Source organism: Pleurodeles waltl, chromosome 1_2 (genome assembly GCF_031143425.1).
Source record: "Pleurodeles waltl isolate 20211129_DDA chromosome 1_2, aPleWal1.hap1.20221129, whole genome shotgun sequence".
Lineage (NCBI taxonomy): Eukaryota > Metazoa > Chordata > Amphibia > Caudata > Salamandridae > Pleurodeles > Pleurodeles waltl.
In genome coordinates, this window is record NC_090437.1 from 317,462,912 (window position 1) to 317,475,053 (window position 12,142).

The window sequence follows — 12,142 nt, forward strand, 5'->3', positions numbered from 1 at the left end:
CTATGTCGGAACAGCATCAAATACCTGCTAATGTCATAACTCTGAAATGCCCACATGAGAATGTTAGGGTGAAGGAAACTGTACAAAGACAGAACAAGAAGAAACGTATTGGAAACCTTTCTATTACACAAATCACATAGCAAGCATCTGAAAATGAAGTTACAGTGCAATGATGCTGACACAAACAAAGCAACATCATCAAGTGGGGTATATGTCAGAGTCTAACTCTAACTTAGTCTCCTTTTAAGTAATGGGACATATGTCCCTCATATCAAAAATCCTCACCAGACATTTCACACACATAAACAGTACTGATGTCCACTCCTTCATCTTTACCACTGTCATCCTCACTTGGCAATTCAGGAGGCTCACCTGGTGGCCCTGCAGGATCCCCCTCCTGGGATGTATGGGATGTTCATCTCAGGACAATGTTGTGGAGCATGCAGCAGGCCACAATGATCTTACACACTTTCCCGGGTAAGTAGAGGAGGGCTCCACCTGTCCAGTTCAGACACCTAAATCTGGCCTTCAGGAGCCCAAAAGCCTGCTCCACTACCCGCATTGTTCTTACATGGGCCTCATTGAAGCGACTTCCCCTGGCTTAGTGGGATTCCTCAACAGTGTCAACAACCAAGGACAGTTTGGATATGCTTAGTCTCCTTTTAAGTAATGGGACATATGTCCCTCATATCAAAAATCCTCACCAGACATTTCACACACATAAACAGTACTGATGTTACTTATCAACCAGCCAGGTCCTCTCTGGGTACAGTTGTAACATCAGCTGGTGAATTGTGCTATTTCCCATAATGAAGGCATCATGGACTGAACTCTGGAAACAGACACAGACGTGAAATATAGAGGACTGCCAAACATACAATTTGGACATTGATGGAATGGAAATTCTTTTGGTTGCTGTATACTTGTTCATTGGCATGCGGTGCAACCAAGCCCACATGTGTGCCATCAATAGCTCCCAGAACATGTGGGATGCGTGCAAAACCATAAAGGTTAGCCTTCAAATGGGCTAAATCCTCAGGTTGGGGAAACTGGATGTAGCTGTCCAGGTGTTTCAACATTGCTGAGAGGACATCCCTCAACACCAGACTGAAAATAGGTTGGGACATACCACCAGTTTGGACTACTGTATGTTGGAAGAACCCTGTGACTGGGAAGTGCAATACTGACATGACTTGTACAATGGGTGGTATGCTGTTTGGATGACTAATAGCTAGCATTAAATCTGGCTCCAGATGATTACATAGATCCACTATTGTTTGCCAACTCAGACGATATAGGAGTATAACATGTCTTTCTTCCATGGCCTCTAGGTCTGGCAGGGGATGGTTAATCAGTGGTTGTCAACATCTTCCAACTCCCATGGTACCTAAATATGACAGGAAATGAGTTCTTACATTAGTCATTGTGTCCACAGCAACATACATGATGCATGTCCAGGTTAACATTTGACAAGACATACTATTGGAGGTGGACATGGCAAACAGTACACATCACAGCTGTCAATGACACAAGGTTCATGTTAGCCCCTTGCTTTGCCACACATATAGACCACATGTAACTGGAACTAAATCCAAATTGTGCATCACAAATGTCCCTTGGTATGTGACTGGATGTACCAAGCACACTAATGACCATTAACTAGGCCTGGGAGGAGTTCACGGTTTCCGACTCCGTGTAGTTGAATAAAACTCAGTGGAACTCTGCAGAGATGGAGTTCCGTGGCCTGAAGATTCCAGAATGTGCCAGATCTTCGGAAGGGCTAAGCAGGGTCCGATCCTGCTAATCGCTTCCAAGATCAGGTGCATTTAGGAGGACTGTAGGCTTGAAAACTGCAGTTTCAGGCCTCTTGTGCACCGGCCTGTCCTATGTGCAGTGCACACAGGACAGGCCGGTGCACAAGAGGCCTAAAATGCCAGCTTCAGCTGCCTAAGGCCCTGGCCCGAATCTGGGCCTGGACCGTAAGCAGCTAAATCTCCCAGGTCAGTTGTGCACCAGCCTGCCCTGTGTGCAGTGCACACAGGGCAGGCTGGTGCACAAGAGGCCTAAAATGGCAGCTTTAGCTGCCTAAGGCCCTGGCCTGAATTCAGGACAGGGCCGTAAGCAACGTATGCTGCCATTTTAGTCCTTGTTTGTGCACCAGTGTGCACAAATAACAACAAAAAACAAAGAAAGAGATGAAGACTTAACTGGGTCTTCCAGGGGGTTCTCCTCTCCTTGTCGTCATCTCGCCTCCCTCTGATCTCTCCTCCCGGGCTGCCTTGCACACTGCAGCCCAGTTATGGGCTGCACAGAGCAAGCCTAGACTGTCTGCACTTGTGCTGTGCAGCCCATACAGAGCTGCAGAGTGCACTGGGTGAGCTCTGCTCCGCTGGCAGGGCTAGTGGAATTTCTGACTAGCTCCAAGCGGGGCACGGAGTTCCAAAAACTCTGTTAGCTCCACCAGAGAAGCAGAGCTGCCAACACATTCCTGCCATTAACAGGGGTGGACTGCCCCACTGTGAATTACCATCTGTGCCCTGCAACATACAACAATGGTGTTTGAGTAGTAGAACCTACATGACAAGGCAAGATGAGCAGGTATTTGTGCAAAAAAAGACAATTTCAGATGTGTGACACAGTGCTAATGTACCAATCCAGCATTTCAGTCCTCTAAAATGGCAGTTGCCTGACCTACTCCACTGGATATTAGGAGCCTCCTGTGACTGCCGGCGGAAGTCATCATGTCGGTAGGGGGTTTCAACCGCGTCCGACAGGTTTTTAAATGTTTGGGAAATCGTAGTAAGTTGGGGTCATTCTTAATAACCAGCGCAGTGCATTCCAGGCTTTTGCTGCACCTACTGTGAAGTGTCTGCTGCCCCAGGAGGCCCGCTTAAACCTGTGGACAGTGATCAGTTTGTAATTCAAAGACCTGAACTTTTTCCCTAGAGAATACCAGGCGCGTTTGTCACACAGGAATTCCGGAAACAGGCCATGTAGGGCCTTGTCAATGTGTGTCCCTAACTCCTGACTTGCCACTTTCTCCCACAACCCTGTTGTCACATTCATACAGGTCATGTCTGTGCTGTGCAGGCTTATTGCGTAAATGACAGTACCACAGTGTGTTCATTATAGGGAGACCATGATGTTTGACTCTGTAGCTTGGTCACCTAGGAGAAACTGGGCAATGAATGTCTTTGTTTTTTGGATGCCATCCATGTAGGATAGACACAAATGTCCAAAAGTGTGTTCTGTGGTACAGGTAGATACCACATAACCCCACCCCCTGAAGTGGCATGGGTCTGCATTGTTTATTGCAAATGTCCACACATGGACAGGGTAAACACTTTCTGTGCCCATCATGCCAGCCTTTTCTTTGTTACCCATGAGTGATTTTGGAGTTTGTACTCTGATAGTAGCCTGTAGGGACTGTATGCAGGGAGTCATCATCAAAGAGTGGGAATGGGTTGGTCCATTCATGCCTAAGGAGTCTTCCTTGCAGTAGCCACAGAGGTGTGATGTGTCTCACAGTGGCTGACATTTCAGTCAGGTTGCTAGGGCACGTCCCACAGATGTCAGTAAGCCTGTCTATTCATTGTAGGGCATGAGCAGGGTGGTGGGTTGATCTCCACATTGGGAAATGTATGCCTTGAGTCATGTCAATATACTTGGCTTGTATGTGTCACAATTGGGGAGTCTTGACAATGTTGGAAAGTTATATCTTGATGTAACTGACACATATGTGACTGAACCATTTGTGATGATATTAGCGTTCATGATCTCATGATTTGTCTTTTGCATCCATGCATGTCAACACCCATCAGAAGAAAGGGATATGGAGAGCCATCGCCAAGAAGGTGCAGATCCTGGGGGGTCCACAGCCGGCAAAGCGCCCACTGCAAAAAGAGGTGGGGGACCAATCTGTAATGTGGAGGTGTACATCATACATGTGCCATTGCTTACATTGTCCTTTGAGTACAGCTAAGGATCACTACTTTCTCTTAGTGAGTGGGAAAAGTCCATTGACATGATTTATGAGTGATCACTGTTGGCAACATCCTTGTGCCTACATGTCAGCATCAGCATGTGTCCCTTCCTCTTTAGGAAACATTTGTAAGCTGAAGTTTAATGGATGGTCTACCTATGTTGATGGGATGATGTGTGTATATTCCCTCACCTATCTGAGCATGTCAACTTGTTTGTGGAATAGTTAATTTCAATGGGTTTACATTTCAAGTTGTGCCACATACAGGAGTGTGTCACCACTGTTCATTGCCTGACACATTCCCTCATGCGTCATAACATGTTATTTGGCATGTGCTACTGTAGTTGCAATGAGGGACATGACAGGTAGGCCTAGAGTTCAGAGCCACAATGTGAATATCTTTGAGCTTGATGAAGCATCATGTACAGAAAATGCACTACACCATTGTAAAGGATAAGGTATGTGCCCTGACTGATGGCCTGCACCATGGAGGGACTTGCAGTTATGTTGTAGACACAAGTGTTTGGGAGCAGGCATACATCCACATACAGACATCTGGGTTTCCATGACCACTATGGGGATGGTGATGTAGCTTCCCCTTGGGAAACATGTTGTGTGACTCCTAGAAGCCGTTGCTAAGTCTGTGTCTCTCCAAAATGCAAAGGACTGATGACTTCTACTGAAGCACTGAGAGCAGGTGTGATGCTATTCTTTGTGTTTGACCAATGACTTTGTGTTTCACCACTGCGCATATTAGTTGCTCAATGTTCACCAGTAGCACATTGTGGGGGTCATTCCGACCCCAGCGGGCGGCGGGCGCCGCCCGTCGGGCGGAGACCGCCAAAAGACCGTACCGCCGTCAAATGACTGCGGCGGTCATTTTGACTTTCCCGCTGGGCAGGCGGGCGACCGCCAAAAGGCCGCCCGCCCAGCGGGAAAGCCCCAGCAACGATGAAGCCAGCTCCGAATGGAGCCGGCGGAGTTGCTTTTGTGCGACGGGTGCAGTGGCACCCGTCGCGATTTTCAGGGTCTGCTTTGCAGACACTGAAAATCCTAATGGGGCCCTGTTAGGGGGCCCCTGCAGTGCCCATGCCAGTGGCATGGGCACTGCAGGGGCCCCCAGGAGCCCCACGACACCCGTTCCCGCCAGCCTCTTCCTGGCGGTGTAAACCGCCAGGAACAGGCTGGCGGGAAGGGGGTCGGAATCCCCATGGCGGCGCTGCTTGCAGCGCCGCCGTGGAGGATTCCCTGGGGCAGGGGAAAACCGGCGGGAAACCGCCGGTTTCCCTTTTCTGACCGCGGCTTTACCGCCGCGGTCAGAATTGCCCCTGAAGCACCGCCAGCCTGTTGGCGGTGCTGCTGTATGTTTTGTTCAGCCTAGCCGCCTATTGGCTTTGACATTGCATTAGCCATTGCATTTTGTATTCTGCCTATTGGCTTTGACATGCTGTATTCAGTTCATCTGCCTATTGGCTTTGACATGATATTATATATTACATTTTGTATTCAGCTCAGCTGCCTATTGGCTTTGACATGATATTAGACATTGCATTCTGTATTCAGCTCAGCTGCCTATTGGCTTTGACATGACATTAGACATTACATTTGATATTTAGGTTAGCTGCCTATTGCCTTTAACGTGCAGTTAGACATTGCAGTTGAGAATCCAAGCTGTATTTTTCCAAGCTGTGTTTTTGCACAAGATGAACCAAGATGTTTTTCTCACACCAGACTAGACCTGATAAGAGAGAGTACATTTGGTGTTTTCCTTTCTGCTCAGGCCTGGGAAGAGGAGCAGTCTAGGAGATCTGTCCAGTCTCCAAAGGCTTGCGTAGTTTTCTGATGACTCGGGCTTCAGAGAATTAGATTCTTTTCTGCCTGACTTCGGACTGGAACTTGGTGCCAGTTGCCAGTCTCCCGTGTGGGTAGACAATCTCTTTCTCACAGTTGACCGGAGTCATCAACTTGCAGACCCCAGAAAGATGAAGCTGTAAATAGTTTCTCACACGGTGAAGTATTTGTTTTGCTTTGCATTCAATATCTTATAAATATAACCTGCTGTGTACATTGCAACTGAGATATACTTTGTTTTAATGCTGTGACTACTTTTGTGCTTGAAATCTATTAATTCGTCCCTCAAGAACTTGTGGGTGGGGAGGAATTAACAACAATAAAGGTCTTCTTTGAACTCAGAAGTGCATTCTTGATATGTTCTGTAAGCTCTGATACGAGATAAGTAGGAAAGCAGAACAGCAGGTCATTGTAAGGCGTGACAGACATTAGTGGCTATGACCCTGGGGTATTCTGAATCAGTGTGCGTTTTTTAAGGACATCTCTCCCTGACATATTGCATGTCTGCAGTGTTCATCACCATGCCACATGTGTGGCCTATCTGGACGACATTGATGCTACCTCCTTGTCTCTGTTGGGACAATAATCACTTGGTGAGGTGTAAAATGTAGATAGTTTCCCCGTGTGACATGGGTATTTCCTTGTGACCTTCTCCAGGCTATTGTACTTTTGCCATCAACATGTCTGAAGTTTGGACCATCATTTCTTATTTAATGGTCATGGTGTATGTGACATATGGATGTGCCTATGGCCTTGTGTGGGATCTGTGGGAATGGACTTTGCATTGAACTACATTTGTATGCCAGCAGGTAATTGAGGCCTGCTCCATGGGGCAACTCTTTGTGGGTCATGTTGTCTCCAAATGGTTGACTGGTCATGGTCATTACACAACCTCAGCCATGCAATAGTAGTGTTGTGAGCTCCTGATTTACCTGTGAGCAACTGTTGACAGTTCATATGTCATGCATGAATATGGTATGGTACATGTATGGTCCACTTAGGTGGTGTTTGTTCCTGGGGCCTACTTGACATCATGATCATGTTTGCTAATCAGAGCTGTTGTTCAAGTGTGTTCATGGACATGTGATTACCCTATTCCTGTTTGTCTTTGCAGCATCAGCACAGGCAAGCGAAGGAGGAGAAGCCGAGCCAAATGGTGAAGCATCTGGCCATGGGACCTTGGGTAAAGGCCCCACAGACACAGAGGTACCCAGTGGTCCGGAGTGCCACGGGGAGACAGAACATCCTTATCATCAGATTCCTCCTCCAGTGGCCACTCCCTAGTGGTGGCGGACCCATCGGGGCATCCCCCTGTACCATCTTTGTGTGCCCGCCACACCCGTTCTATCATCGCCCTCCCTGTTGCTTGTCACCTAGTTGCCCGTGCCCCCTCACCCAAGAGGGTGGGCGTCTTCTTTGCCACAGGCACCTCCTCCCCAGCCCCTGTTAACCCTGCTGCCCTCAGTGAAGAGGCTATTCGACCGCCTGAGAAGTATCTCTGTGGGTCAGACAGCCATTGTGAATACCATTCAGGGATTGGCAACACAACTCCAGCAAACCAATGCATTCCTGGATGACATTCATGGTGCAATGGCTGGCCTCCAGAGATCTTTTCAGACTCTGGCCTCCTCACTGATGGCAGCCAGTCACCCCCCACCCTCCGTTCCCCGCTCCACCTCCCTCTTCTTACCCCAAATCCCCCCCTCCCCTACCTACCCAAAGCACACAGACTGATCTGCAGACATCTACCTCAACATCCAGGAAGTGCACACACAAACACAAGCAGCACAAAACAAACCGGCACACACACAAACAACATCCACCCACAGACACAGCAACAGCCACAACTTCCCTTGACGCCCCCACCTCCCCCAGCATCACAGGCACCACACCAACTTTCAGTGACACACCCACTACACCTGACAAACCCACAGACTCCACCCCAGCAGACCCGCAGACATCCACCATAACACCACACCTGCAGAGACCACAACTACAGAGATATACATCCACCACATCCACCATACCTGCAGTCACTACAGCAACAGCCACACACTCACCCACCACTGCATCCACCCGCACCACTGCCTCCCAGGCCCACAAGACACACAAACGCCCTCACTCATCCACCCAACAGACACCCACCAAACACAAGCAGACTTCCCATGAGCACACACCACCAACATCCACACTGACACAGTCTACAATCACTCCCTCAACCTCCAAATCCTGACCCCCTTCTGATGACAGTCGTTGTGTCCTTATGCAACTTATTTTGTTAGACCTTGACCCTGTTTCCTCCACCACTCACACCAAACCCAAGAGGCTCCCACCCACCTCTCAGGCTGTCCCTTCCATCTTCAAGGCCTCCCCTATCCCCCTTACAAGCACCTTTACCTCTACCCCCAAGAGCCCACCCCTCCCAAGAAGAAGTCTACCCTTCCGAGTAATATGACCACCCCTCCCAAACCCAAGCCCAGCCCCCTCCCAAAGCTGACCCCCCATCTCCTCCAAGATACTCCCTGAGGTGCCTGTCTGCCCCCTTCATACTTCTTCCTGTGGAGGCTTCATGGCCTCCATGAGAGTCAAGCTTAGGTTCAACATTGTGCAATAATTGCTCTTGAATATGAACTGGCCAATGGTATTTGGACTTTAACATATTTTGGAAGTTAATAAACCCAAACAGTTGAGTTTGTTTGGGTATACATTTGTTGTGTGGCTACAGTTGTGTGTCCTTGAGCCTACTTGATGCTCCATTTGCTGTTATTTACAGTATGTGACTTTGTGGGCAATGCTGGTATCCCTGAGAGAAGGGTATATGTTGAGTGTAAGGATATGTGAGTGTGAATGCCATTGTGTACTGTACAGGTAAGTTTTCATCTTATGTTGTCCATTGTGAGCATGTATGGTGTTAGACTTGCCCCCTGATATGGCTTATGTATCCATCTGATGTGTGTCAGCTTGAGCTTTGTTAGAGCAGACATGGAGTGTGTTCAGTTGTGCTAGCTTTGCTAGCATTTAACTGTGCATGTCTACATTTAGGTGTGTGTCCCTTTCAGCTACGTCCTGTATAGGTATGTCCCATATAATTGAATTTGTTTGTGCTTGTTGGTTTGCACTTCCACATTGTGCAGATGGGCATGTCATTTGTGTCTACTATTGTTTGTCCTTGAGACACATGTAGGGCCCTTTCCTGTACAAATGTTGTTTTATGCGCAGTTGCAAGGTGATATGTGTCCCATGCAGCCACCTTCCCTGAGTGTTCCTAGTGCCCCCATCCCAATTGTGCAAGTATTGTATGCATAGTGCTCTTTGTCTATTTGTCTCTCTGTATATTGTGCATGCCATTGAGCTTCCATTGTCATGTGTGTGTCCATTTTAGGGCTGTTTCTTGGTGGTGTTGTTTGTGTTTGATGACACATTGATACATTTGTGTGTTGTATGTGATGACAGTCCCTGGCCTGTGTGGAATGTCAGTGCGTCAACATTATTTGTACATGTCATGTCTGTGTGTAATTGGTGATGTGTGGGTGAATGTTGTGTAGACTTCACTGTGCCTGTTGCAGAGATGTGTGGCTGTGTGTTTTGTGTGGGATTGCATTGCAGTGTGATTGAGCTGCCCATAGGGGCGTATTGTGACTGTGAATGTGTCCGTCTTGATGTATGTTTCACACTGTGTATGGGATGTGACTAGGGTCGTAGCTCGATCAGTAAGTTTAGGGGGTATGATTTTCAGATTTCCCAATATGCTTGCTGGCACATAATAAGGGAATAAGGGGCAGCGGAAAGGGAGCAGAATGCATATTTCTAGGGGTAGTAGGTGAAAGAAAGCACATCATTTTGTGAAATAACCACAATTTTTAAGTCTGTCCAAACAAGAGGGAGTGCATGTGCATTTTTGTCTCTGTGTAAAAACTCCTGGTGAAATCCGACAGACACCTCACCATACCCAACAAAATGCATTTATTAGGCGGGTGTAACAGCCCAAACAACTCCCCCCCTAAAGCTATGACATTGGATGTGATATGTACTTGGTGCCCGTGACATGTCCCCCTATGATGTGTACGATGGCACCATCATTTGTTATGAAGTGTTTTGATGCGGGTAGGTGAGTGTACTTGTGTTTGGTAGTGTCCACGGCTGAGTTGGTTTGGTGCACGTTTGAGGACCATCAGAAGCGGCAAGACATGTGTGATGGGCTCAATGGTGGCATTGGATGAGTGAGATTGCCTGGAGGTGAGTGCAACCTTGTAATTGGTCTGGCGGCAGTACAGGATCCGCTGGCCTGTTTGTGCTTCCTCATGACCGCAGCGGTCTGTGCTGCCTGGCGGTGCTGGCGGAACAACAGTGATCTTTGCTCCATAGGCCAGCAAGACTCGTAATAAGGCGGTCCGATCACCAAACTGACAAGAGTCAGACCGCCACCACCACCATGGCAGTCCACGTACCGCCAAACTCATAATGAGGCCCCACATTTGTTTCTATTGTACAATGAAAGACTTTGGGGAACTTTGGGGAGCTGAAAGTGTAATTCAAAAACAACTATTTATTTCTGTATTAACATGTATTTAAAACTGTATTTTTTGTGAAATACACAAAACAGTGTTTCGGACATCAAACAGCATAATTATCAGTTGTTGAAGCACTTAGGTAGAATTTGTAGGAAGCAATACGGTCATGTTATAGATCTAACAAAGTGTGCTTTTCACCCAGCACACATTCTCAATTGCATGGCCTCTTGGATTCTGTACCTCATTGCTCATGATGGATCCCATTGTTTTGGAATTTGTTTCATTGGACTACAAGTTCAAGAAAACAAAAATTGCTTTTCTTAGTTTCCTTTTTTAAGGATACAAACTTTTAAATGAGGGAAAAAGCCTGGCACCACACTTTTTAGAAAAATGCGCACAGTTCCAGACTCCAAATACTCTTAAGAAACTACAGTAATTGCTTGGTTTCTTTAATTTTGTCAGAACCTACATTCAGAATATACAGAAAGCATAAAACCACGTTAAGACTTAATTTGTCCAGATTTTTCAAGCAAACATTGGACACCCCAACACACACGAATGCTTGTGGCATCACAAATTGACATGCTTGAAGCAAAACATTTGCACACACATTGCAACAAAACATATTTGGTAATCCGGGTAATACCTGGTGCCATCGAATTCACTTATGTTACATTCAATGAAGGTAACACTGTACCCATAGTATACAAATCACACTTAAACTCTAATGCAGACCAGCATTTTGCACCCACTGTGAAAATACTGACTGCAGTTCACCTGGCAGTCATAAAGGAAAGACCACTCGCTCAGGGAAAATGCATTACTGTTGTTATCCCAATACCAGCCGTTGAGGCTGTCACCAAAGCAAGTGTTCCTAACGCTAAAGCACTACATCCACGTTGGAGCCAATGGGCAACTTCCCTGACTGCCACTGATGTTGATTACGTTTTTGATGCCACACTTTAGACCCAAGAAGTTTTACAATATGAACTAGAAAATCCGATGTCCACCAACATTTCCCCTCTTGACCAATATCATTCACATTGATGGTTCGGCTCAACCAGCTGTAGAGACCAAACACCAGTACTTCACGGCTTGCACAGTTGTTTGTGGAGTGATGAGGGATGGTGAATTCCACCCTTAACAATCCTACATACAGACCCTAGGGGACTGCATAGCACAACTTGCAGAGCTTAAAGCCTTAATTCTGACATTTGAACACACGGATTCAGAATTTTCTACATTGATTGTCAGTAAGGGTAGTAGGTTCAGAAGTTAGTTAGCTTCGTCACCGGTTTGGAGTACAGAGAGAACTAAACAATCTGCTCAGAAGGTCCTTGGATGGATGTATCCCTCATGAAGTCCTGTTTGGGATACCTATGTATGTCCCAGATCTAGATGGCCCTGGCACAGTGGCAGCAGAAACACCTACTGACATAAATTAACATGTCACTATAATGCAGGAATTACAACAATTCTGTGATGAAAATTCATCTGCACATGCTTCCACCTAGGAATAAGGGATTTGCTAACATCCACAGGCTGGATTCCTAAAGTTGGGGATCTGGTTTGTGAAAAGATCTATGTAAAGAAGTAGTTTGGCCCATTAAATAGATCACTGGTACCAGTGCTGGGAGTACCCAGTACCAGAACTATTATTGTACCTTGTTTCAATTGACAGCATCAAATTACACATGTGACCGATCCTGCACAGTAAACCAAAAGGACGCCCAAGTAGTTCCTGTACCCCTCTCACTGCTTATCAGGATATACCTCTTCCAGCACTTAACTATACTGA